At 37.6% G+C, this 27901-nt stretch overlaps 1 long non-coding RNA gene and 1 pseudogene across 1 annotated transcript; one reads left to right on the forward strand and one right to left on the reverse strand.

The window, feature by feature from the left end:
- Window positions 1–1083: 1083 nt before the first annotated feature.
- Window positions 1084–12233, reverse strand: LOC131292095 (uncharacterized). The gene is made up of 4 exons (XR_009189799.1): window positions 12113–12233; window positions 11080–11153; window positions 7458–7533; window positions 1084–1290 (listed from the first exon to the last, which is right to left on the reverse strand). It is a non-coding gene; the product is annotated as an uncharacterized LOC131292095 (long non-coding RNA).
- A 5947-nt stretch (window positions 12234–18180) lies between these two features.
- On the forward strand, window positions 18181–27134 carry LOC131292088 (transcription initiation factor TFIID subunit 7-like; annotated as a pseudogene).
- The last annotated feature ends 767 nt before the right edge of the window (window positions 27135–27901 follow it).

Below are 27901 nucleotides of genomic sequence, written 5' to 3' on the forward strand. Positions count from 1 at the left end.
AGTGCAGTGAAAAAAGTAGATTTTACAACATTCAATCTCTTCTAATCTGCTCTACGATGCTTTATTTCCTTGAAACACGAAAGAATGTTGATTATTTTAATGCAACGGTTCTCAACTAACAGGGCTGAGGGCTCACCCATGCCTCAAGGCATCTTTAGTCTAAGCTCCGTAGAGGTGTGCAATTCACAGAAGTACGCATAAACAAAGTAAAAAATTTAGTACAGATTCAAGTTCATTGCCAGATGTAATTAAGTAACCCAGCAGCAAAAATTTATCGAACTGAGAACCGTTGAGCAATTGCATGAATGCAATTGCATCTTGAGTCGTTTTCACGACTGTATAAACCTAAGCAAAGTATTAAAGTCTACACAATCTTGAGTTTGCTAATAAATATCCGCATCGGTATCTTGCGATTTCAACATCAATGACATTGCGTTTTCTGTTCTTTTAAGTATATCCAGACACCGAATATAAACACTTAATTTTGTCTTATCACACAATAACGCCTCGTTCCAAATTAACCTTTCTGCATTGGGTTAAATCAGCAAGTTTTTTTGACAACTGCACATTCATCCGTTTCGACATAAACAAAGTTTAGAGTCATGCACTTTGTCGGAAGTATTTGTTCACATGGTTAAATCACAACGATATGTTTCCAACTGGCAAGGGCAAATAGGCAAGGGTCAGCTTGGATTAAATAAAAATGATCCAGTTGAAGTATCATTATCGATGCGAATCAGGCTCATTCTATGTTCTTTTGCATGTCCCAGTATCAAACTTTTTTAAAATTAAAGTAATTAAAAAACATTGATTTCAAATCAAGTGATTTTCTTCCGAGAACAATGTATTGGTGAGTCAACTGGCGTCGGAGTGAAAGTTTATCACCTTTTCTGAAGAACCACTAGTATCAGTGTGTAAAAAAAAATGTATAAAGAACAACTGCAAGATCAGTCTGACATAAAAAAACGGTATTGATGTGGCATGGTATTTATGCCAAAAAAAAATTTGGTCATCTTTCGCGTCTTTATTTAAAACTTGTTTTTCCAAATATGCCATTTGAAATAAGCATTCTAAGATCACATCACAGGGGATGGTAACATTACTTGGATGGTCTCGGTGACTGTTTTTAAGTGGCGTATTATTGCATCGCCGGTATATTATGGACAAAACAACTTTACTTAAAGATTTCGGCGTGATGCGTTTAGACTGATACCTTACCGTATGAATAACATACCGTTGGAAGAAGAAACGTGTTATGAAGAACTTCAAGAGGGCATCTCACTTCGATAACTGTAAAGACAAAATGCAAAGAATCTTTTTTAGAAACGATAATACAAAAACTAAGCTTTTTTGTACTCAAACGGTTTTAGCCGAAGGTATCGATTGACGCACATGAACACATATTGATTGTTTTAACTCAAAAAGATGTGACTAGTCCTTACGGTTTGCTGGCTTCGGTCGATGTCATGAATTTTCGTCACATTTAGATCACGTTTTGCCATATTTCATTTAATTTCATTTCATTTCATTCCATTTATTAAATATGAAGTTATCTGGCCCTCTGGCCTACATTATCTAGTAAACAGATTTTAAACACCGGGTCCTGAGTACAGAAGACAGCTCGGCGGAACTCCGGCTGTAAAGCGTTTACTTTTCTCAACATCCTCAACGGTGCATAGAGATTAGTTTTTTCCAGGAGATCGGGAGCGACATCCGAAGCTGAGAAAAGTTTCAAAACAAAGTACACTAAGAAACAATGCTAGTATTTTCTAGAGAATTGAGACCCAACAATAAACAGCGAGTCCTATTAGGAGGACGGGACATACAATAAGCCCATGGCAAACGATTGTACAAGACACGTGTTGCCCTCTTCAGAACGTTCTCCAATCTATCAATTCCCCTGGTAGAACTTGTGGCCAGACAGTACACGCAAACTCAAGAATTGGTCTTACCAGCGAACAGTGCAGGTATTTTAAAGTAAAAGCGGACTTAAAGCTCTTAGAAACGCGAAAAATTAAACCTAGTTGACGTGGAACTTTGGCAATTGTTGAGTTGAAGTGGTCAGAAAGCGTCAATTTACTGTTTAGCAGACCACTAAGGTCCGTGACAACCTCCAAACGTGGCATCAAGAAGCCTTCAGCATGATAAATAATACTTCAAGGAGACTGTTTACGAGACAAGCTTATCACAGAACACTTCTTAACATTATTATCGCAACCCATAAGCTGAACACCAAGCGCTGAAACGAGTGAGGCAGTCCTGAAGATGATGCCAGTCGGAGACATCTTTAACAGAGACAAACTTTTTTAAATCATCAGCGTACAGGAGCTTAGCGACCTTTATCAAGTGTAATACGACGTCGTCGATAAAAATCACAAAAGGCAGTGGTCCTAGGACATTCCCTTGGGGAACTCCAGAAGCGTGCCTGAATGGAGCAAAGAGTCTCGAGACAATGTTTACTTGAATGCGTCTACCAGTCAAGAAGCTTCGAATCCACTGGACAAGGCCACCATGAACACCGTACCTTGTCAGTTTATATAGCAGCAGGGTAGGGTTGACTGAGTCGAAGGCAGCGTGGAAGTCCGTATTAATAGCGTCGACCTGGCCGGCGTTGTCGACGTTATAGTTTACTAAGCGAACAATAGTTCAGGAAGCACATAAATTGGTTTCGATAGATCTATTTTTCATGTTTGACGGGAGATATCGATTGTCGAAAACCTGTTGCACGTGGATAAGCCAGTCCTCTCGTACAGGGGAAGTTCCGGTCTTGGTTGAGATTCGAACCCACGCCGTCGTGGTGGTAAGCCCCGGCCGCTCATGGGCCTCCTTACAGTTGAATATTAACGCACTGCGGATCAAGTCAGACCCAGCTGCGTACGAAGGCTTGAAGTTTTTAACAGCAGTGAGTACCTCGTCTTCGATGAAGGAAGGCAGCGAAATGTCAACTTGCTCTTGAACAGCTCCACGAACTGTGGAGTCGAAATAAATCCATGTTGAAGCATTGTCATACAGAGACGAAAAGTACTTGCTAGCCATTGGACATGAAATTTCATTACAGAACAGACCAACGATTATACTATTTGCAATTTGATGTTGTGTCTTTGAAAGGTGTTCAAGGCACGTCGTTTTTCGCGCACTTGTTTTTGACATCGACTCATTAAATTCAGATGGAGCACTTCGTTACGTTTGTGTATGTTTGTTTGCTTAAAATTGCAAAATTTGTTTATCAACTGATGCTTGTTTTATTTTTACCTTTATAACTCGAGTCGTATTTTGTGATTCAAACAATTTTTTTGTTGTCACTTAAGGGTTTAACCATACATTGTCCAATATTCGTAAACGTGCAACCGAAGATTCCGAGTTGCGGTAGTTTTGACATAATATCTTTGAATAAAGTTCTTGTGTCGATTTGAATCCTTTAGTAAAGATACTTTAGGGGATTAATTAAAAAATTTGTTCTGTTGAAGTGTAGCGACAGGAAAGAATAGACCGAGCTTCGACAAAAATATAAGCAACGCAAATTATCTGTGTTCGAGGCCGGAGTTTAAGTCTAGTGTGCAGGTTGTAGCTTATAGCTTAAAAGATTTAGATTTCTAACACTGTGTAGTCTGTTTTGGGTTATTGCGATTTGACGTGACTATTGAATAAAAAAAGAAATTGTTCCGGTAATTTTTTGACAAGAGCAGATGTTAAAATTGACTTTATCGTCGTGGAAGAACATAAAACTCAGCGCGCATACCCGTTCGATTCAACAGATCTTTTAAAATTTGGTTGTTGCATGAACGATACGTGGAAAAACGTTTTAAAGAGTCTCATTGAATACGCTGAAGTAATCTTTCGTGGAAATTAATTGTTTCTGCAATATTCTTTCTCTTAAAACAATTTGTTACACTCAAGCTCATCATAACAGGTTCCTTAGAGGAAAACAATATGGGATTCGAAAATAAAGTTCGTGAATTTCAGCCACCATGTGTGGAGTAAGGGAAAGCAGAAGTAATCACTCTTTTGTTAACAACCATAATAAAGTCATTTCTGCAATTCACAACGGTTCATGAAGCATTGCACGATGAAAATTACACGCTTCATTTCGTTTAATGCGGACCTCTAAGGTAAGTTCTTAAAAGCTAGCAAAAAGACTCTATCGCCAGGTTCTGCTTCCGCAAGTAACAGAAGGCAACACAAGTTTGATTAGCATAGCGGTGCTCTAGAATCAAACCGTTCTAGATAAATTTGTTCCGCAATAAAAACGTTTCAACAAGTTCACGCATATTGCTTACGAATTCAAAATGAACGAAACAAAAAAGGTTGGTTTACTGCATAGTTGGCAAGCAATGAAGAAATTGACGATTTGTATTTTGAATCCGTAGCATCATATCCTATCATGACATCTGCAAATTAAATAGAAAAAATTTCGAAATAGTACGGTGCCGTTATGGTCGAAAATGGAGGAAATAAGAATATCATCGAAAAGGGCAGCATTCATTAAAAGCATACAAGTTGTTTAAATAAACTAGCCTTTCCTGTTAAAAAAACTTCAAAAAGTGCTGGAATTTTCGATGTATTTGCTTTCAGTGAATCCATTCGTAAATCGAGAACTTAATGAAACGTTTGAGAAGGAAAAAAAACACGGTTTAACATTCAATGGGAAACTAACTGCTACTGGAACTAGACAAAACGCTTTTGTTCAAATTGAACCTGCAGACATTTTCACACGCTCTGTGAACCTGATCAAAGGCAAGTGTAGACTTGTGCCATCGCAGATTGGGTCATATCAACTTTGACAGTCTGCAGAAGTCGATTCTGGGTTTAGTTTCTGCCAACGATTAATAAGTGGCACCAAACACCAGCTTAAAATGCGTGATATTGGAGAGCAAACTCGTTTGCCTTTAAGTGTACCTGGGTCACGAGCGTCAGACGTTCTGGAGGTTGTAAATCTTGATCTTTTTGTAAAAATGAAATAAAAATCCTGAGATGGCAGTCGTAACTACGTAACATTAACAAGCGAAAAGTGATGGTATGTTAGAAAATATTTCATTCAAGACAATTCAGCAGACAGCTGGTGAATGCTAAGCGTTTGGTTTCTACAGTAACACTTCAACGTGGGAACGAAAATCGATTCACGGTTTATTTTTTAAAACGAAATTAAAAGAGATGCTTGAAGATGTTATTTGAAACAAAAACAAAAATTCAACCCCATTGTGAACCCCATTCAATCCTGGCTACCTTATCAACGGTAGGAGAAGAAAGAACTAAAACGTTCTAGCAATATGCTTTACTTGAAATTAATTTCTGGCCTGCTTTAAGCCGCTTGCACTACAGGCTGAACTGAGCTGCCAGGATATCTATCGTTGCTCAAAAGTCTAGCAATCAAGCATATATTTAAATAGATTTTGGGATATTTGCTGAATAAAAAGAATTGCAAATTGATGTTAGGATCGAAAAATTCAGAATTAAAATATTTGTGTATTTTGCGGAGCAGTTTTTGACAAAAACCATCGGGACATGAAGTCGAGTTCTGGATTCTTAATTCGGTTTGGAGGTGCGATAACCGGTTATACATCACGAAAACAAACTTATGTGGCACTTTCACCTACAGCCGCAGAGTTGATTGCAATGAGTGACGCTTGCTTTCAATTGCAATGGAAAATTTTAGTGATGGAATGGTTCAACGAAACAAAATAATGCGGAATACTTATTTAGTAATTGTGGAAATTCTAAGTTGCGTTCGAATTGAAGGTAATGAAATAGTCGAAACACAATCGAAACATATCGAAAAAAAATATTTTTAGCCTGCACGACTTGTAACAGAAAAATTAAATTCAAATTATATTTGAGGTTCCATGCAATTTCAAACTTCATATCTACAACCATGTAACTAAAAATTCATGCATTTTACATTGGATTTGTCATGTGATGTATTTCAGTGCTTATTCCTCTGGTCATAGCTTTTCAAAACCTTTAAATTTTTGTGAAAGGTACAAAGTTAAGTAAAACACTGTTAAAAGTTAAAGATCATTTGCTTCATGCTTGCTTAGCGATAAATTATACTTCAACTAGGGACAGCGCTCTTTTCGTTACTTAAGTCCCTTTACATCGGAAATATTAGTCCTTGCTATTCACTATTGTGTCTTTTTGGTTCTATCTATCTTAAGGATTGCGCTCGTGAAACCTCCTTTTTGCTGTCGTTTTTGTTTTACCTCTGAACAAGAAAAAAACTCCTTAATATATAAATGAATTAAATATTGCTTGGCTAACATTTTCTGAATAAAACTAAGTGCCGCGTATGTAAATCGTATGGCATATTTGCTTTATGGAAAGGATTCGTGAAACCGAATGAAACTTTTCTATTGGAAATGTTACCATTTGAAAAACATGTTTTTAAAAAATTAATAAATTTCAGAATTTTTATAGTTATTTAGTTCAAGGACCACAACTGTTGCTGGAATACAAAAAAATTGAACTTCTATAGGACTACATATTTTTGTGTTGTTCCATAGATGTGCAAGGTAAATTTTTTTGGAATCTCATATAAAAATTCTGTGTTTTTTAAATATTTATTTAATTTTAAATATTATTTATGTTAAAATATTTGTGAAGGCACGCTCAAGAATCTTCCAAGAAATTTTCATATGGACACGACAAAGAACTAAATAAATAGTAAAGCGAAACGAAATCTCATGATTTAAGTGGTAAGCTTTACTTGATTGTTGTGTTTTATAACACGAACCCCACTGGTGTAAACAGACAACCCTTGCCATCGATATCAAAACAATTGCCGAAAACCTGTTGAAAGAAAGGATTGGTACTTACAAAATTGTGGATAAGCAAACTGATGACAAGTTAGCATGCAAAATCAAAGATAGCATTTGTTTAAGGAAATAAACTCATTTGAATCGCAACGGCCTTGTGCGTCACGCCTGCTATTCTTTAGAAGACTGGGCATTGCGTGTCACTGAACTTCAACCCCTGTAGCCTAAAGCGCCGTTTTGTCACCTGAGACCTAACCTACTACCACTTTTGAATGAACTCATTCCTATCCCCGTGGTTCGGAGCGAGACGCAGCGACTGACTCATACTGCTTCGCATTCGCGCTGCAGCGCCGAAAATTTTCAACCCACTCTTTACTGAAACTTTGCTTGAAGAATAAAACAAAGCGACGGATGGAAAGCATAAACCGTTACAGTTTGAACGGAGAGCTGTCTTATGAACTCTGGATGGCACCGGCGCTGCCCTCAACGCAGTAGCCTTGAAGTACTGAAATCCATTTGAAATATTCACGTATGACGTATACCAACGAACACGTATGTGTTTGAGTCACCCATTGAAGGAAATTCTTACTTAGTACATGAACCAGCAGGACCAAATCAATTTTTTGCACGACAACACTTGGCCGCATATGGCGACTCCAAAACGTTCTTACCAGCTGGCAATAAATTCTGATGTTTAACTAAACTTACCATCTTATCCAGATGTTGCGCTCTCCGACTACTGGAGGATAACTCGACCGCACAGCACTTTCACGATTTCGTCGATCTGAAATAAGATTGAAAGAAGATGTTCAGATAGTAAAAAGACTAGTATCGGTTTTTTCTGCTGAGCCTTTGGATGGGTCTCTTGATACTAATTTGGCTTACCTTTTGAACTGCCTTTACATAAGATTTAAAAGAAAGTTCAAAGAAAACAAATGAAATGACCTTTACTGCAGGTACTTCTCTTATGACCAATAAATTTGTGTCAAATTTATGAACCTTTTAAAAATGGATGTATCAAGCAACAGGTGTACCTGTGATCAATGGTTCAGCAATAGGTGTACCTGTGTGTCACTTTAAGTACCAATTCAACATAACAAAAATAACAGATTTCAACTGAACTAAGATGGTTTGCACGAAACATGTTGAGTCCCTTCAAGTTTTCTCGTTGTAGATCACTTTAAAACCCAAGTTTATATTGCCATATAGAGTTTTTGGCTGCTTGTTTCAGAAAGGGAAAGTTTAGTTTTTGCTTCGTTTACCGTCGTGAGTCCGTTTTAAATCACTTTTATTCGACGCAGTCGCAATGCTCACATGGATGTTCACCAAGTTCCAAGGTGTTGAAAATAAAGTAAAACAATGAAGATTTTTATGCAGCATACTTTTTGATGCATCAATTGTAGGCATCCACTTTTTCTGCTTTGCACGGTCGATCTCGCCCAGCATTCAAAGTCTGTTAAAAAACTGACGCTTCTGCTTTCGCGCTGCTCTGGACTTAGCGATAATCTTGTTTTGCCGCCCTTCTTTGTTTTTTGCCAGTGTAAGGACTTCTTTTAACACCGTTTTGTTGCTGCTGTCTTTGGTTTGCTCCCTGAAAGAAGACGAGCTTGTGAGACATGCAAACACTCCTTTTTTTGACATTTTCCCGAATGAATTTGACTGTTGCCACGGAGTGGTTTTAAACGGATTTGGTAAAGATTGTTAAACAATGATTGCATATCGCACTTCCATACAGCTTGAAAGCCATCGGACATACAAATTTAGTTTAAGTAAATCCTATGAACAAAAGTTTAAATTTTATTCTATTTTTGATAAATATTTAAATCACAAGAAGTTACATTTTTTGTAAAATGATTATTTGTCCTGACCTCACTTAAATCGATTTAAAATGATTTTGTGGACCAGTCAATAATCAGACATATTCTTCCAACGAGACAGCTTAATTCAAATGCATCACTGCATGCACGTTTATCGTTGCACGTCAGATGTTGAGACAAAGTTTTAAATTTCAGTAAGGTCAAAAGGTCTGGGTTGCTCCTCTATGAAATCGTAAATGTGTTTTAACATTGTCATTGCTAACGCATTTGAAAGAAAAACTAAAACTTCTGACCGGTTAAATTTTAAAGCGGATGGATCTCACACAAGTCATGAAACATAAGAACTATTTTTTCCCTAGTACAAAGATCACAAGACGTGTACAGGATGTAGGCACATTTCTCATCGGGCAGGTATTTACCTAATCAGGTACAAAACTGGCGCCTTTACGCTTAGCTCAGACTACCAGGACCAATTCGAAGCCTACTTTATAACAATTACACCTCCTCTTTTTCAATAAATTTCATAGAGCACGATAATTTTGCATTTTAAAATAAGCGTAATATTTTCCTATTCGCCTCATTATGTGATGTTTTCAGCAGTTCGATGCACTACGTCCAGTGTAGGTTTACATTCAAGGCCGTTTGTTGGAAAACTGGGTAGTTTTGTGCCCAGGTAAAGTTCGCTCTGCTAAGCGCTTAAAGAGGTTACCTGAATCAATCGTAGTTTTCTTGTAAACAGATTAGTTAGTTTTTCGAAGAAAACTTTCAGAGAGCAAAACAGATACGCTTTTAAGCAGGTATAACATTTCTGGCTTATAATGTACCAAAGGACTTATTAGCGTCTATGATCAAACATCGTAGGCGTTGTGAGGGTTTTTCCATCGTTTGCAGTATGGGTAGAAAAGGTGAAAAAATTCTACAAGATTGCGGTGTATCGAAAAATGGCATTTTAAGGTTTTTCTAAAAGCAAGCTTACCTTTAGTATCAAGACGATGCACTTTAACACGTTGACTGCCATGGCTATCATTTTTGATAGCCAGTGATGTTTCCTGGGGGGCCATGGCTATCATTTTTGATAGCCACCTACCATGATTTTTGAAGTACTATATCTTCTTAATGACAACTCCTACCTACAAATCCTTTGGTAGTTACATAGTTTCATCTCCTGTCTAGCTTAATTTGTGGTTGGTTTTACAATAACTGTGGTAAGAAAAAAGTTACAAGCTGTTTTAGTGGAAGGTTTTTGTTTATTGAATCACATGTGAATCGCTTTGTCTCTTTCGCTAAATGTCGTTGCGTGTCTATTGGGTGAACGAGACGGATGCAGTCACGCTGCTAATACGTAAGCCGTTTATTGGAGAAATCATGAGGCGCTATATATTTAATAATAACGCCAATAGAAATAAACAATAAGGTGTTAAAGGCAAAAAACCAGAAAAATATCAATTGCCGAGCTGTGTGTGTGCGCTTCGAGCACCTGTGCACTTCCCAGCAGGCCATGGCTATCAAAAATGATAGCCAGCGATATTGTATGAAGAAAAAGTTTGGCCTGCAGGGAAACATGACCAAAATAAGCGTGGCAGTCAACGTGTTAAAAAGCGTTGAGTATTGAAGGAACCAGCTGATTTAAAATAAGTTTGGATGCGATGTTTGTCACAGATTGAGTTTCTCGAACTTTCCTGGTGGTGGATAACTTTGAAAAGAAATTAAAATGATTAAGCAGGTCGTTCTGCAGCTTTTCACAGTATTCGAGAATTAACAAATTGTGAAATTTGTCATCGTCCGTTTTAAATTGGATTTGTTACACACGGTGGTTCGTCATTCAATTCAATTTAACGCACAAAACGGCTGACTCGTTTTGTTCATCGAAAACTAGGCTTCTTTGTAATTTTTTACAAAAAATTTTACCTAGACTGTTTGCTGCAATGCTTTACCATTACAAGACAGACTGGACTTTTTTTCAACGATGCAAAGAACAATTATAGGGAGACCCATCGTGTTTTGTACCATCCTACGTTTTTATTACTTTTGAGCTTTTAAATTAAACAGATTGATTTCGATTAAAGAGCAGAGTAAATCTCATCTTAAAACATTGGGCATGCAGTATTAGTTTTTGTTCGTCGATAAAATCGCACATTTTTCTCTTTTTGAAGTCTCTGTAGAATGATTTGCAACAAACTTCATCGTCTCTCGAGGTTCCTAGATTTTCAAGATTGCATTTGACGACTGACGGTTGTATTTTATTAAATTTGCTTTAAACGATCCAAAAATGATCAAACAAACGACGTTAGAGGGACTTTTACTTTCATGATTAACATCACAAATGATTTGAAACGTTATGAATTTATCAAGTCACATAAGGTTTAATTTCGTAACATGCGAACGAAATTGTACATGCACATTTAGCTAGGGCAAATAAAATCAGATCGTAGCTTCTTCATTGAACAAAATTGTTCTACTGCCAATTTTAGTTAAACACGCGGTTTTTTAATCAAATTTCATTGATTACTTACCGACAGTTAAAAAATATTAGTGATCTGCCAAGTTGTTTGAAATTTCTCTTTGAAGAAAGTACTCTCTGCCAACTCTGGAAATAAAAAAATGTGAATTGTGACAACAATAGACATATTACAATTCATGCTTTACTACACATTTTTTTTTATTTTTCAGAAGGAACGGCCTGGCCGTATTGCCGTACAAATTATTTCATGCATGGTTAAAATAATCTAGCCACCGTTTTAAAAAGATGACAAAGATTTATTTGCATTCCTTAAAAATCTGTGTTTGCGTTTAGAGCACATGTGGCTAAAGAAACTATTTGCCGTTGCTTCCTCCAACGGTTAAAACACCGAGATGCGCAAATTGCCAATTACTGTTCAGGAAAGCCATAACGAGGCCAGGTTTAGTCTTTTCTCCGTGTGTTAAGCGAGATCGCCAATAACCATATTAGGTTTTCTTGGAAACGGTTTGAGCATTAAAGCTAACACAGCTTCTTTTGTCAAAAGTGAAAGTACTTTTGCCTTGCAAGCTTCTGTAGATTTGTTCTTGTAATTCGTACTTCCTATTTTTTATTAGAATCACTTAGCATATTGATCGAGCAAGACCACTCGTACGGGTCTTCATTTGAGATAATTTCGCAATACATGATTGGTTCTTTTCATGGCGATTAACAAATCCTGTGCAATATGTAAGACACGATCTTGTTTTTAGGTTACTGGCTGCACATCAACACTTTTGGCGTTTTATTTGTAAAGTGCGTCAAAAGTATCGCTAAATTTTATTTGGCATAGGTGAACCTCTCGCCAGCTTTTCGTGTGTTAACAATTCTGGCTGTTTTATTCAACTGTAAACTTGCCGCTATCAAACAAATCAACATAACCTAACACTTTAAATTTTACTTCTCACGAAGTTTCACTATTTTGATACCAGCATTCCTTCCAGAATAGTCGACGTCGAGAAGAAATTTGAACAAATTAACATATTATCACACAAAACAATTTTCCTTAATGTAAACGTGAAGAAAAAGGCAAATAACATTTATTTTACCAAAGCCGATTACGCATAAGCTTATATTACCAAGCCGCACTGACACACACACACACACATACACATTTGCAGAACAACAGAAGACCCCAGTATGACACGTCTGGTTCGCTCAGAGGTCAGCTTGAAAAGGCAATCCACCTCGTGGTTTCTCAGATTTTCTTGCTCACGGTGCTCAAAACTCTGGGCAGCTTTAATAAAGGGTGTTTACAGTAAAGGTCAGCGCTATGCCAAGGTGTCTTAATGACAAAATCTACATGATTTATTTATGTTTAGTGAATTACACATCATTGCGTTGATGCCATCGAAATGAAACACATATTTTACCAAAACTACACATCCAGTTTTGCTCAACGAGGCACGCATGCTTTTTCGAATCATTTTTGATCAGGCGTTACATCACCGAACAATCATACGCACCGAGTGCAGTTGATTAAAAACGCCACGATAGGGTTGCTCGTCAGCTTGTTTCTATTATTTTTTTCCTATTTCATTTAAAATGCTGTATTTTCATTGTTCAAATAAATTTGACTTACTCTTCTTTAAGCTTGAACTTGAACAAACGTAATTTGTGGTCAAGACTGCAGCGTGACGTCCCATAAAGTATCGCGACGTCGCCTGTCAGGTTGCCTCTTTATGAAAAATATGTCGCCCAAACCATGCTTAACAATGCCAGGTGTAGTAACAGTGAAAAATGTGACATTGCGCTTGCTGTTATAAAATTTCAATTCAATATGTTACAATAATCGACAACTTCATAACACGTTAACACATTCTATAAGAAAAATCGCATTTAGCGTTATTCTGCTTATTTCAAGCCTTCATAAAAGTAATTTCTTATGAAACTCAGTTTTCATCGATATTTTAAATAAAGTTTTTTCTGGTGGTTACACGCAAATAAACTGCTCTTCCACAAGTAGGAGATGCCGGAAAAATATACACCTTGTTCGGTGAAGTGAAATATCCCCGTTGTTTGGGTTATTTGTTTTTTTAATTTTAAGCATAAATGGAGACCTCTTTCAAATTATTCTAGCATGGATGTAAAGCACGCTATCCAACCCGCTAGGCATTTCGAAATAAAAGTCTTGAAACAACCTACATGTGAACAAAGGTGCTTATTTTTTGTATGAAGATGAAACAAATATAGGATGTTTTTCGAGCAGTCGTCCCACTCACATTACTAAACCTCTCGAAGTTGCATGTTTTCTAGGACGATTCACTCGAAATCGCCTAGCGGGTACTAGCTTCGAAGCACAATGGTTTGTGATACGAAGGTGACTTTGTACAAAGCGAAAAGCCACTTTGGAGCAATCTTGTCTACGGCCTCGTTAAATTGTCAAATCGACTTTACCTACTAGCAAAGCGATGTGACTGAGCAAATTTTTTTTTTTTGGCAAAGAAATCCGTTTATTTCTTCTGCATGAAGAAGATATTCGTAACAAATATGTAAGATCGATAGATTATATTTTTCTACGCATCGTCAATACGTTTAAGCTTTTTGAACGATAAAGTAGATGGGAAAGTGCTTTAAAGTAGATCTGAAAAAAGCTATTTAAAAATAACCATCCAGGATTGAATGCGCTAGCTCACGATTTTCGTGGTGCAGTTGAGTACGGACTAGCTTACTTTTTTCTGACGCAAGACCAGTGCTTTTCGTAAGCATTCTGCAAGACTGCACGAAAGTATATATAAATACATAACTTTATAGTGTTTTTGTCGAATTGTGCTTAAGAAGGAATTTTGAAAGAAGTTTTCCATTTATAAAGGGTGTCAAAAAGCAATGAAAACAAAACATCGCTTGGGTCTCAGTACAGTCCTATCTTTGTCGGTCCAACATATTTTTTGCTCCATAAAACTGACAACATAGAATGAAACAATGTGAAGATGTTAACGCTTCTGTGTTTTACTTGCAGCTACACAAAAAAAAAGCAATTTGTGCTTGTAAGAGAGAAGTATATTATAAGAGAGAAGTTAATTTATTATGCTTTCATTGCTTTCATAGCTTAAGTAAATTATGACTTGCTATTTGTTTATGTTGGTGGTGCCCATAGTGCAGCGGTAGCACGAGAAAACACCATACCACAGGTGTGCAATCGAATTTCGAGTCTGGCACCGTCCGATATCATGAACGGCTGACCAACGATCAATAATATACCGCCTTTCGGTAACACAAACTCTCTTCGAAGAGAGGCCTTGTCCCACAAGCTTATGTCGTTTCACATAAAAAAAACTTTGTTTATCTTAAATAAAACTTAACAAAAAAGTTAACATGTTTTGACCAATCGCTGAGCTTTGAAAATAGGCGTTTTAAGACTGCTGCATTGTTTTTTTTTCTAGCGTACTAATCGCTGATTAGAAGAAATCGTTAACAAAAATTTCTAATATATGTGATTTTACAATAACAGAAACATTGGAGTAATCCGAGTGCTTCTAACGATGCCAAAGAGTTATCTGCTTCGGTTTTAACAATAATCAGTTTCTTTTCTCGCCTACACGACACGGTTTCTGACATGAAACAACTTGCAACTGACGCGTCTGCCATGGCTTCTCAGTAAAAGGCCACCAGGTTTGATCATTCTTTTTCAATCTTCTTGAGAAATTATCTACGGACAGCAACGCACTCTTAGAAATTTGTTTACTTTCCATTCGATATATGTTTGCATCTTGCAGTCTGTAAAGCATTCCTGGAGCAAACGCTGACAGCAAAAAAAAAATGATGTGATCGGATGCAAACTACATTGCACCAACTGTACATATCTTACGCAAAAAAAGCACACGATTGCCTTATGTCGAGGAAAGGAAGTGGTGTTAATTATAGGTAAACAACAATGTTTAGACTTTCCTTGTTTATTGAAAACTTTTTCTCGTTAGAACTTGTCTATCTGGGGCTAAAACTTAAAGTAGGAGGTAAGTTTGGTTCGCAGCGATTCTCTGATAGATGTAACATCAACCATCTTGGCGTAGAGCAACCAATGTTCGAATCAGACCTCTCTATAAAAAAGATCGTTGTTCAACGGACCAAAGATCGGTGCTTCAAGTTTTTTGCACCACTTTTAATCGCCTCAAGTGGAGCAGCAGAAAGTTTCAGGTAGTCCAAGGGAGGTAATGTAAGTAAAATTTAGCAATGCACTTAAACTGGAGACACAAGAAAGGTGTAAGCCACGGCCTTTAACAACATACGATACAACATTTTCTCGGCTTTCGTTTCAGTTGGTTTATCAGGCATTGTATAAAAATTATGTGTAGACAATCAATTCGACAAGTGACAAAAAATTACAAGACTAAAAAGCAACAAAATATCATTAAAAATATAGTAAATACAAAGAATTGTATAAGGAAATTCATTTATTATATGCCACACTGACCAAGACCAACTATTCTCAAGAACTACCGATTCAAAGGCCTTCAAAAACAGATCTGGCCATTGTTTCAATTGTCTTGAAAAGTTCTTTTATGTGAGGGATCTGTTTCTCAAATTGATCAAGTAATAGTAAAGTAAAGTTTTTGACAAATAAGATTTTATACCCATCATCCCTAGTTGTGGCAAGGATTTTGAATCTGGTTGATGCCAGTTTTGCGTGCAGCTTCGTTCTAGTGGTAAATATGCCGAATCCCCAGATACGAACCTAAATTACAGAAAACGTCACGACTTTGAGACGATATTATCCATTCAATGTTGATCTAGTAATCGTTCAACCGCATCTAAATCCCCAACAATAAACAACTTACTATTCTCTTATCAAAACGTGTAACACACTTCCAATGTGAGGGTCACCGTTGTTATAATTTCAGTATATCAAGAAAATTATCTTACAAAAGAAAACAATGCTTTTTGCAGGCAATAAATATCGAAAACAATCTTATTATAAAACATCCTTAAAGTAACGCTGCAAAACCTAACGCTGCACGGGTGACGCTCCTACTTGGATAAAGTGACGCACTAAAATCGAAGCAAAACCACATCTTTGTATGGACATTTTGGAAACGCTCATCCCATTGCATTGCATTGATCACCATAGCAATCAGCATCCTTGGCGAAAATGGCAGGATCGCTATAGAAATCACAGTTGACCTGGGGAAACCAACTCGATTGGAAAAAAGTAGAACGGGATTTTCAAAATGGTTCTAAATTTTGTAAAATGCCGTTCACGGGCACTATGTGTTTGATTCATCAGATAATTCTAAAAAATGTGCACCAAATCCGTGTTTAAAGGGCGCGGGCAGGCTGGCTCAGATCAATTGAATCACTTTTGCTGTGTATTTTCTAACACTGCAAATGCACAAAAAAATATTCGAAAGGTTCAAACACAAAAAAGTAGAAAAAAAAACACTTAAAAACAAGCACATATGACACCGTTTTCGACACAAATCACTATCACCGAAACAAAAACACAATCACAAAAAACCTGTTACAGAAACGCACTACAGGTCAGTTCCCAAAACACAAATTTCTGAGCCGTCTCTCACACGAAACCACACACACGCGCCTCTAAGAAAAACAAATACAAAATTTGGTAAACAATAAACAGTCAATTTTGTAGAACCTGAAGCGTTATCTTACAGAGTCTATGACAGTCTACCTACAGAGCCTGTCGTCTACGTTTCTCTGTACTTTGATCGCCTTGGCAATCAGCTCGCTTGAGTTAAACAAAAGGATACTTGGATGACGAAATTCATAAAACGAACACTCGAAACTCTCCGAACACTAATCCTATTGCATTATATTTTTGAATTTAACGGTTTTTAAATTGAGATCGTAAAAAGAGCCAATGCTCTTCCAACCGGGATAAGGTTTTGAGTAGATGCAGCTTTTCATCTATTGACTCTACGTGTTCACTTTATTAGATCTTCTAAATTATGCGAAATTTAAAATGTTCTTTTGCAATTAGCCAGTATTTCCCGGAGACTCCATTTAGTGAGACGATAAGACCGGGAATATTTGTCGACACATTAGTCAATTAGTGGTGCTTGGCAAATAACGGGTATTGGCCCCGTTATTTTTCTTTGACAACAATTCTTTCGTTTGGCCCGATAAATGTTTCATTACTATTCAGCCATCATAAGGCAGTCAGTGAGCCGGGATTCTACTTTTGCCTCCCACAGTTTGATACAGGCTAAATCTTCTAATTGGGCTGAGCCTTTGATTTACAGAATTTGCCACAATTTTACTAGATGCTATTGCAAATTATTTCATCAACATGGGCCCGTGTAACTGGGCCGTTATACCTAGTTGTAGGTAAAACTGTCTTAGCGTGATTATCAAAGTAGAGCGACAGTTTTATTTTAACTCCAGTTAAAATGTCAGTGCAAACTTAGGTTCTGGTTTCAATCGTTGTAGCTTCGTGCTCTCAATGGGGTTGGGTTAGGTAGATTGCATCCGACAAAAGAGGTGCTGCTATATTTTTGTTGTCAAGCTCTATCCCATCCATTTAAAAAAATGTTCGATTTGGGTAAAATGGAATCAATTCCATTGTCACTAGATCGACTCATTACGTGACAAATTTGACTCGCATTAAAGTCAAATAGTTACTGGTAAAGGCAGAACAGATTTTAAAGAAGTCACGAAAACTCAAATATTCTTAGAAAAACCATGAAATCAAATCCTAATTTAGTCACATTCGAATCAATTCTTGAGAATTCGGGATTCAATAGTCCGATGTATTGAGTCAGACGGGATTCGATTGTTTGATATCCGTCTAGGGAAGAAATCGTTGCATTTTCTGAATCCTGCTTCTGCCACCACCAGTTGTGTGTAAAGAAGCAATAAAAATAGTGTGTTGTTATTTATCATCTGCGAAGAATTTGTTTTCTGTTTGCAAAAGTTTGCTGTCCGCACACTGCTGGCTTTCCCTTTTCGATCCCGTTATGTTTCCTGCTGTTTGAAGAGCAATCTAAGATAAAACGTCTTCGTTTGTGTGCAAGGCAGCAAAAAGCTGTTTAGATTTCACTTATAGTAAATTTATGCTTCAAATCGTGTTTTTTGTCCGTCAGCCTAAACTGATCGATGACCTTCGATGGCTTTTCTGTTCTCTACCTGGCTTTTTCTCTAAGCTACCGGGCTAACGGACATGATGAAGGCCAACAGCTTCAATCTCAGCATCACCGTAAAGCCAGACAATCAGCAAAGCCTCGCTGCAAGGCGGCGGGGCTCGTTCTCGCGCAATAGTCAACTGTACGGCGGATCTTACAAGTCACAGCAGACGACCGGTTTTTATGACAACGGATGAGAACGACCAGGTAGATGTTCGATAGAACCGTTTTCACTTTTGGAAAGTAGTCTTATTTCACAAAATTACGTAGTGCTGCATTTGTAAGTGTTGGCGATCTTGACCCCTTATTTACAAATTTAATTCAGCAACCATTTCTTTTTCATTAACTTATTTTGCATTCCTTTTGCAAAAACTTCGCGGGCAGTTTATGATGGCAAATTGGCCCGTACTATCTTTTTCGCAGATATCTTTTTTTTGAAGACCGTGTATTTTTTATTTTTGTACTTCAATTCAAACGTTCAGGTATTACGAACTTTGGGGTTAAAGACAGTTGAATTGGTGGTTAGTCTTTCACACGGTAGCAGCCGAATAGGATGCGAGTAAGGTTGGGTAAAATTGTGATAGAAAGGGAAAATGTATGAGTTGTGTTTCAAAATCTGTTCTGCATTTTTTTATTCAAAACTGTGTGACTATGCGGTGTCTGACAAATTGTCGTTAGGGGTCGAGATTTATCGACAAAAAAAGGTTCGATTAGCTTTGTTTCCAGGTTTGCACTCCAATACTGTTTTGATTGTGCGACAGAGATCATTATCTAATAACAACATGAAGTGCCCGATTTTTTTTCAATCACTGGTTTAAGTTTAAAATCAAACTTTTGGACCACCTCAAACACTCTTTTTCGGTCATCTGGATGAAAATGAAAAAATTGCGAAGTATATTTTTGTATCTATAAAACCACCAACAATGTGAACCTGTACCATTTTTTTATTTTCTTGTAGTTTTATAATTCCTGTTATAGTTTCAGCAATGACAATGGGCAAAAGGATCTTTTTGCAACCATGAGTAAAAATTAGTTTTTATACGATCGGCCTAGTCGTAGTATTTTTTTTTAAAGATATAAGATAGCGTAGAGGGTTGTGAAAAACCTTGTCAGGCAGGGTGTTTAGTTTAGTTATGGGTCAAATTTAAAAAAGTCGAAATATTCATGTTGAATATCTTTTCTTGAGATGAATGTCATTAGAAGATAGTGCTTGACTTTGCCAAACAATTTTATCAAGCATACTCCTTTTTCTTAGCGTAAAGATCTTGTTGTTCATGCCTGCCCGTTAAAGGCTTACAAGGCTTGTTTCCTTGTCGCACGTGGGAGGTCAGTCCTCGCGTACAGTGTAGAGACCGGTTTCAGTTGGGTTTCGAACCTTCGCCATCAGTTGGTGAGCCCTGGAGCTCATGGGCCGATTTTATAACCGGCGCTACTGATCGGCTGTCGCGTACCTCCGTCCGCAAGCATTCAAATTTTTTTTTAGACTATGAGTCTTCACCTTGGAAAATCCTGCGACCAGAGTGCAAACTTCTATAGACATTTTATTCTAACTAGGTTAAACGGCCCGGTTACACAGGTCCATGTTGATGAAAGAATTTGCACTCAAATCTAGTGAAGTTTCGGCAGGTCCAAAAAAAAAGCTTTACTCTAAGCATCAGCCAGGTTAGAAGATTTAAGCTGTATTTAACTGTGTATGGATTTCCCGAATCCCGGTTATTCTGATATGATATTGGCTCAATGGTTGTCGTATGACATGATATTAATCACCAGGTTATGATTATTACCTAAATATTTATATCGAACCAAAAAGAATAGCTATTGGCAATTGCGGGTAGTGTATCAGAAATGCGTTTTACAGAGCTAGTAAAATTCTTAGTCCGGTTAGATTGGTCGATGTTTCGTATAGAATCATTATTTAAATCGAGTAAGTCTAATGCGCAGGGTAATATTCTATCTCATTATATGCCTTTTCCCGGATAGATAAAGTTTCTCTAACAAACTGTGAGAGCCTATATCATATACCGGTTATTCTGATATGACATCGGCTCACTGGTTGGATTATGACATGCTCATGGCCCAATGGTAATAAAACAATCCAGGTTCAAAATATTGACGAAATTATTGGGTCAAAACGATTAACTTTTAATTAAGAAGACTTTCACCTGATCAAATTAAAATATCTCCTCAATCATATTTGTCTATTTCTACTCGCAATCTTGATTTTCATTTTCTTCACTACAGGCCTGAGTATATGGGTCCATGTTTAAGGTGTAATCTGCATTAAAATGTAGTGAAGAGAATGCAGTTGATTCAATGGATATAAAGCTACTCCAACTCTAAACCTCATCTCGGTTTGAGGAACCTTAACTCAATAGGAAGCATCTATGTGTCATGGTTATCATGAGCGAAAAATATTGGTCGGTTATAGATTGCTTTTGAATCGGTCTATTTCAAAACGGGTTATTATGGACACCGAATTACAAACAAAGGTTGGGAATGGCCAATTACCAATTGCTATGGTTAGGAATAGGACAATCGCCTCCATTCATCTTTCCTGGTTTAATTCGCCTGTGTGAGATGATCTGCAGGCACATCGTATAACATATCCTACTTTCTTTTATGGATACGCTTTCCATTCCTTCTGATTTCGCCAGTGTTCTACATGCATTATGAGTGCGATAATCTGCGGGCCACTGCATATTTTAAATACCGGACCTATGATGTTCTGCTGTGATTTTCTTTATTTGTAATTTGTGTGCAACTATGTTTCGTGTTTTGTGCATATGTTTTAATTTTTTTTTGTTTCAATCTGTCCGTAACACCTTGTGTTTTGCGTATCTACCGGTGTCCTATTTCATTTAGTAAAGGATTTTTTCTATCTTTGTTTATATATGTTTTCCTTTTATTGTTTGCGTGTTGATTTTTATGAAACCATGCTGAGCCATACATTTCTGGTAATCCTGGAATGCATGTTCAATTGAACGCGATTAATATTTTTCGTGACTGGAGCAGCGCAATTGTAATTTTTGCACCTTTCAAATTTTTAATCGGTTTTCCCTTTCTCCAGGCCTGCAGGTTTAGCCAGATGGAAGAAGATCTTATTTCCCCAGGCGAGATAGTTTCCCCAGTTAAGCTGGTTGATATAGCGATCCTTAACTTTAGCCCATGCGCACTCGTTGGCAGTATGACGATCCTTAAATTTCTCCATGCGAGTTGATTGGTTTCTATAGTGATCCTTCGATTTTACCTCAAGCGAGGTCCCATAGAAAAGTAAGGTTTTGCGTCACTTTTGGTGCGTCACTTCATTCAAGTAATGGAGTGACCCCAAAGCATCACCCCGAAAACCTTACCTTTACGATTATTTAATACATAACTAGGTATAACGGCCCGGTTACACGGGCCCATGTTGATGAAAGAATTTACATTAATATTTAGCGAAGTTTCGGTAGATAAAAAAAAACGATGCTTTACTCTAAGCATCAGCCCGATCAGAAGATTTAAGCTGTATCTAACTGTGTGTGGCTAACCCTAATCCCGGTTATTTTTTTAAAATATTAATTCACCAGGTTCTAATTATTTTGTTATGATTCATACCGAACCAAAATGGTATAAGTATTGGTAATTACGGGTTGTGTCTGAGAAATGCGTTCTACAGAGATCATAAAATACTTAACCCGGTTAAACGGCCAACTGTTATAGTGCGAATCTTCATTTAAATCGAGTTAAACTTAATAGAAAGGATAATATAAGGCTTTTTTATAGCCTTAGCCCGGTTGAAAAATTCAGACGCTCTATCATCCTGTGAGAGACTAATTCAAAACTCGGTTATTCTGATATGATATTGGGTCTCTGGCTAGCTTGCGACATGCTCATGGCTGAATAATAATTAGATTACTAATTATTATTTAAGTTATAAGGATAAAAAGAGAAGCTGTTCATCACTAAAGGCCTTACCTGAGGGATGTGTTTTACATTGACTGCGTATAATAATTTCCTGATTATCAGCAGCCAAAATCCAGCCAGAGAAAAATAACAGGGACAATAATCGTCATATGTCAACCACCACTAATTGATTAATGTGTCCACAAATACTCCCTGTTTTATACACCTACCAAATGCAGTGCCTGGGTAATACAGGTTAATTGCAAAGAAACATGATGAGTTTCTCATAGTTAAGAACCTAAGTACCCATCAAAATAGGATAAAACGCTGCATCTACTCAAAACCTCATCCCGGTTTAAAGGCCAATGTCTCAATAGGAAGTTTTGTTCCATGGCTTATGACATTAGGAGCTTGGCCAAAAAACCGCGTTGTATCACGGCCAAAACTCAATAACTGTCACCAAGCCATACGTAACAGTCCAATGTAAGCCATTTCAATGAAGTATAAGATCCCCGTCTATTAATGAAGGATTCCTATTGGTTTCGCCCATGTTCAAAATGCGGTGTGAGTCAGAAAGTCGGCAGGCCATTTCGTATTTTAAATACCGTGCCTATTTTTGTTTGTAAAAAATGTATGCTCAGTCATTTAAAGGAAAAATGTGGTCGACTTTAGAATCACGCGAGAAATATGATGTTCTCTTGTGATTTTCTGAATCCCGTCGTTAATGAAATGGTACTAATCAAGGCATAGTTACTGTATGGTTGCCTCACTGCTATATTAAACCCAACTTAATTTAAAAAAATATATTCGCTTCAAAATGCCTACCAAATACCTTCTTTCTTTCGTTCGTTCGTGTGAAGTTCCAGGCCAGGTTCCGTGACTGGATCTGCGCAATTGTGCTCTTTTCAACAATTCAATTCAAAACCCGTTTAAATTAGTGTTCGGTGTTCAGATATTAGTATGTGTTGCCACTTGTGGGTTTTGCTATTCTACATCAAATACTCTGCAGTAGGCTATCATTCTTGATGTTCTACATACACTGCCCCGATTGCTAGGTGAGCTGTAAAACGCTGTATGGGGTTTCTTTCTAAGTTCTACTATTCAAGGTCTATCGGATACATGACTATCGGTCAGGTGTATTTTTCCCATAAACTGACTATCAATCGTCCTTTATCAACGTCCCTAAACAAAACCACACACCTTTTATTCCTTCGTTTGCGGGTTCAAACATTTGTCCCGTGAATGGAATGAAATGGCATGGTTTGTGTAAAAAATACTTCCATCGGAACAGTACTAACGCTTATTTTGTAATGACCAGCGTAAAAAAAAACGTGATATTTAATCGGGCTATCTTCACAGTCAAATAAAAAAGAGCCGCTTCCGTTCGTAGGCTTATGTTTATACTTTTGTTAGGCGTTATTGTTTAGATAATTATAACAGCTTATTAAAATGTGGCTACAAGTCATGATTGTGTACGTTTTGCTACTAAGTTTGTTTACAATTAAACGCCGCGTTTTCTAGCGGACAATGTGCTTTGACATAATGATACTGCTGAGAAACAGTTGGATTGTTTATTTTATTGAACCTTTTTTAAAAAATTGATTGATTGGTTTTAAGTATGCATTTCTGTTAAAAGTTGTAACGCACCGTGCCTTTTAAGCTTATGGTTTGAGTTTTGGGAAAAACAGTTGTTCTTGTTGAGCTTGCTGTTTGCTGGTTTGAAAATTCCAAAATAAATTCTTCCTAAAATGTGGGCAGCCTATCGACAGCATACATCAGTCCGTGAGTAGAAAAGCTGCCAGGAACTTGCACTTGCTCATTATTCTCAGAGGATAACTTTCTCATAGACAGAAAAAAGACGCCTTTGAACAGAATATAACATGGAATCATAACATTCTCGCCGCAACTAGCGGATCTTTCTTCCCTTTAATAACACACTCTTCCAGCTCGGGAGATAACGAAGAGATGATTTTGATGGTCACGCCAATCGACCGCCAACACTTACAAATGCAGCACTACGTCCTTTTGTGAAATGAGACTTTTTTCCTCAAGTGTAAAAGGTTCTATCGAACATCTACCTGGTCGTTCTCATCCGTTGTCATAAAAAGCGGTCGTCTTCTGTGACTTGTAAGATCCGCCGAACAGTTGACTATTGCGTGAGAACGAGCCCCGCCCCCTTGCAGTGAGGCTTTGCTGATTGTCAGGCTTTACGGTTATGCTGAGATTGAAGCTGTTGGCCGCCATCATGTCCGTTAGCCCGGTAGCTTGAAGAAAAAACCAGGTAGAGCAGAAAAGTCACCGTAGGTCACCGATCGGTTGAGGCAGACGGACAAAAAACGCGATTTGAAGCATATTTTCACCATAAGTAAAATCTTAATGGCTTTTCGCTGCCTTGCACACAAACGGAGCGGTATTGCCTTAGATTGTTCTTCAACCAGCAGGAAACATAACAGGGATCGGTAAGGGAAAGCTAGCAGTGTGTGGACAGCAAACTATTACAAACAGAAAACAAATTCTTCTCAGTTTTAAAATACCAACACACTACTTTTATTGCTTCATTACAGACAATGTGAAAGATTTAATTTTACTCATATCGAACTTTTTTAAACGGATTGGATAGAGATAGACAAAGAAAATACAGCAGAACCTCGATGGTTGGATGTGTTAAACCTTACCCAACGCATTTGCCCCACGAAGTGACAATGATTGAACCTAGAACTTGATTTTGTACTGACTTTTATACCGGATTTGAAATAAAACTATCGTGCTTCATAGTCAATCTTGTTTAAGCAGTGTTCCATACAGTTGTGCCCGATCTTCAATGCCTGCAAAAAACATTTTTTCTTTACGTCAGAAGATTGTCGTGATCAACCGAACTTATAACAACGGGGATCCTCCCTTTGGAAGTGTATGGCACGTTTTTCTAACGGAAAAATAAGTTGTGATTTTATGGGGATTCAGAATAGGGCATACGATATTTAAACCGAAATTGAATGGTTAGTCTTGTCTTGATGTCGCGATTATTTTTTTTATTGTGATTCGGGTTGGGAAATTCTGTTAACCCACCATTAGAACGAAGCTGCAAGCCAATCTGAAGGAAATAGGCTTCAGAAACCTTGGTCAATACATGTGATAATGGCTCAATTAGCTATTTTGTCAATAGCGAATTAGTACTTCGGTCAATTACAGCAACAGACCCCTCAAATGAAAGGTCTTTGCAAGACAATTTTCACAATAACCATAACATCTTTTGAAAGGCTTTGGAGCGGTAGCTGTTCACCGGTGGTAGCTTTCGTTGCATATCCTGTTTGGATTTATTGATACAAATTTTGACATGTTCCACGTTTTCCTTGTTGGCAATTTGTAGGTACCGGCTGGCTTTGGTTTTCGTCGTTTGACAAATCGTTCGAAGCTGGTTTATAGTAGCGTGCTTTGTTCTTTACTCATATGGTTCACTGCATTTTGTATGACAGGAGATCCGAACATGGACTCATAAACAAGTTGTAAAGGTTTTCTGCGTCAGACTACTTTGTTGAACAAAAAATATCGTCCAATTGTAGCCCTGAATGTATCATTGTAAACCTACAAGGCATGGAAACCAAAGAAGTAGAATGGAATATAAAACGATTGATGGCCATAAATTTGATGATTAAGTACACAAACTTTGTTTGAGTTTGAGGAAAACCTTCTTGTCAACCACTAAAAATTCAGACGAGAATAATGATCACATCAAACGTTTGTTTTGTGTCAGTCAAGTTTGGAGTAGGTTTTATAAACGTGAGAACTGTAGTCCGCTAGCCTCGGTTTTCGTCGCTGTCCAAGTCCCTTTTGGTGACGTAACCCAGGGCCAGCCTTTGTTCAGTATTGTAATTTGCTGTCACTTGTCGAGTTGATTAATCGCACAAAATTTTGATACAATCCCGGATAAACGAACTCAAACGGAAGCCAAGGAAGATGTTTTATGGTATGTTTTTTTTTAAGGATGTTGCTTCCAGCTTTTGTGCGTTCTTCATTTTAGTGGTATACCCCATACAGATCAATAGAACCGCTCTTCGAACACCATGAACCTTTGGCTGCCCTTTGTGAGGCAATTCAAAATGGTGCAAATAACATGAAGATACGACTGTTTTTCCGTTAACACAACAATCTTCGTCATTAATAAATCCGGTTCGACCATTCATTGCAAAGAATCGCTGAAAATGGATGATTCGAGGAACGTTGAAAAAACTGCCGACATTTTCGAAATGGTAAGCATTGATCGTTTTTAATTCGAAAAATACAAACTTTTTAACAATCGTTCCATCTGAAGATCACCGAATTTGTGGAGGGATCGCCGACAACAACTGCGAAAACAGATCCAAACAAAGTTAATAACAAGTACGTTTTCCGCATGAAATAACACCACCGAGCAAAAACCTATGCAAAAAACAAAGAGATAAAAAGATTGCTGCGGGTGTAAAGAAATGCGATGAACGTCAAGTGGAAGCTCATCAAAACGACAAAGATCCAAATGAACTATCCTTTGGCACGGGAACGAAAAATTAAGCCACGAAGAAGAGCCAAACAAAGGACACGTAAAAGAGGTGTCACAATTAGCAAATGGGCAAGCACTATAGCTTCGGCGATGGAGTGTTCGATTCCGACGGAGAAGACAATCTGGAAAAGAGAAAAAACATACAAATCGACGAAAACAGCCGGTTGTCCGCGAAAGCTGATGGTAGCCGACTGTCGGATTCCAATTTTTACCAGGAAACGGAACAGAGTGAACGGAATACAGCGTCCGAATTACACAAGATCATGTCAAGCAGTGATGTCTCTAGCAGTCTATATCCGACGTATGGACGTCCTGACCTGGGTGCCGAAGGATCGAAATCCATGTCCAACTCCCAGGGGGAGCGCTACCGTATTGATTCCGAAAACGATTCGTTCGACATGCCATAGGGTAGCGGTTTTTAAGGCGGAAGTCAAAACAGCAACGCGAACAGCGCAACTGATAGCGACCAAAAGGCGATACATAAGCGACCTTTCCGCGCAACGAAGCCAGAAGGAGCAGGAAATTTGCACCATTGAAAAACAAACACTACCGCAAAGGAGGAAAGAAGTATCAGATTAGAAATATGGCGTTCATCGAAGGTTCATCATTGAGCAAAATAATATCAAAAGAAGCTAATTTTATTTATACAAATACAAGACCTCAGGCTGGAGATAAACATTCTTTGGTTAAAACATTTGCAAAGACAAATACGGGTAATGCAGCAGATAAGCAATCGTTTCAAAATAGGTATGAATTAGCTTTTGTATCTAACTAGGTAAATCGGCATAGTTTCAAACTTTTTCGAAAACATCTATTTCTCTAGCTTTAACGTTGAGATTTTACAACAACGTTATTGTTAAAGCAGAACTCTTTTGAAAATAAAAATATAGCCCAACGTAGATAGGGATGGGCGCAATTTTGAGCACTTTTGTAATGGAAATCTGCATAATGAGTGCTTCATACTTTTGTTGTTTATTGTTTATTCATGTAACTCATTGCTAGGCTGTACTATGTTAACGTTGCTTTCGCACAGCACGATTAACTGATTTCAAGTTTCAATGCTCTTTAAAACTTCAATAGCAGCAGAGAGAAAAAAATCTACAGACGTAATGTCGTGTTTAGACTTCAGGTCAAAATGTGAAGATAAACTGGCAAACATAAATGCGCGGATACATTAATTTCGAATATTTTGGCTCTCAACAGATCTATTGAAACGATTGCTCCAAGTTTTCAATTAACATTTAGAATACTTCATTCAACACAACGTTTTCAGTTTTTCTTTCCATTTTGCATGTTTCTATCCTCATAATGGCAAGACGAACGAAGAAAAGCTCATATGACTTACC

The sequence above is a fragment of the Anopheles ziemanni genome, assembly GCF_943734765.1.
Source record: "Anopheles ziemanni chromosome X unlocalized genomic scaffold, idAnoZiCoDA_A2_x.2 X_unloc_3, whole genome shotgun sequence".
NCBI lineage: Eukaryota > Metazoa > Arthropoda > Insecta > Diptera > Culicidae > Anopheles > Anopheles ziemanni.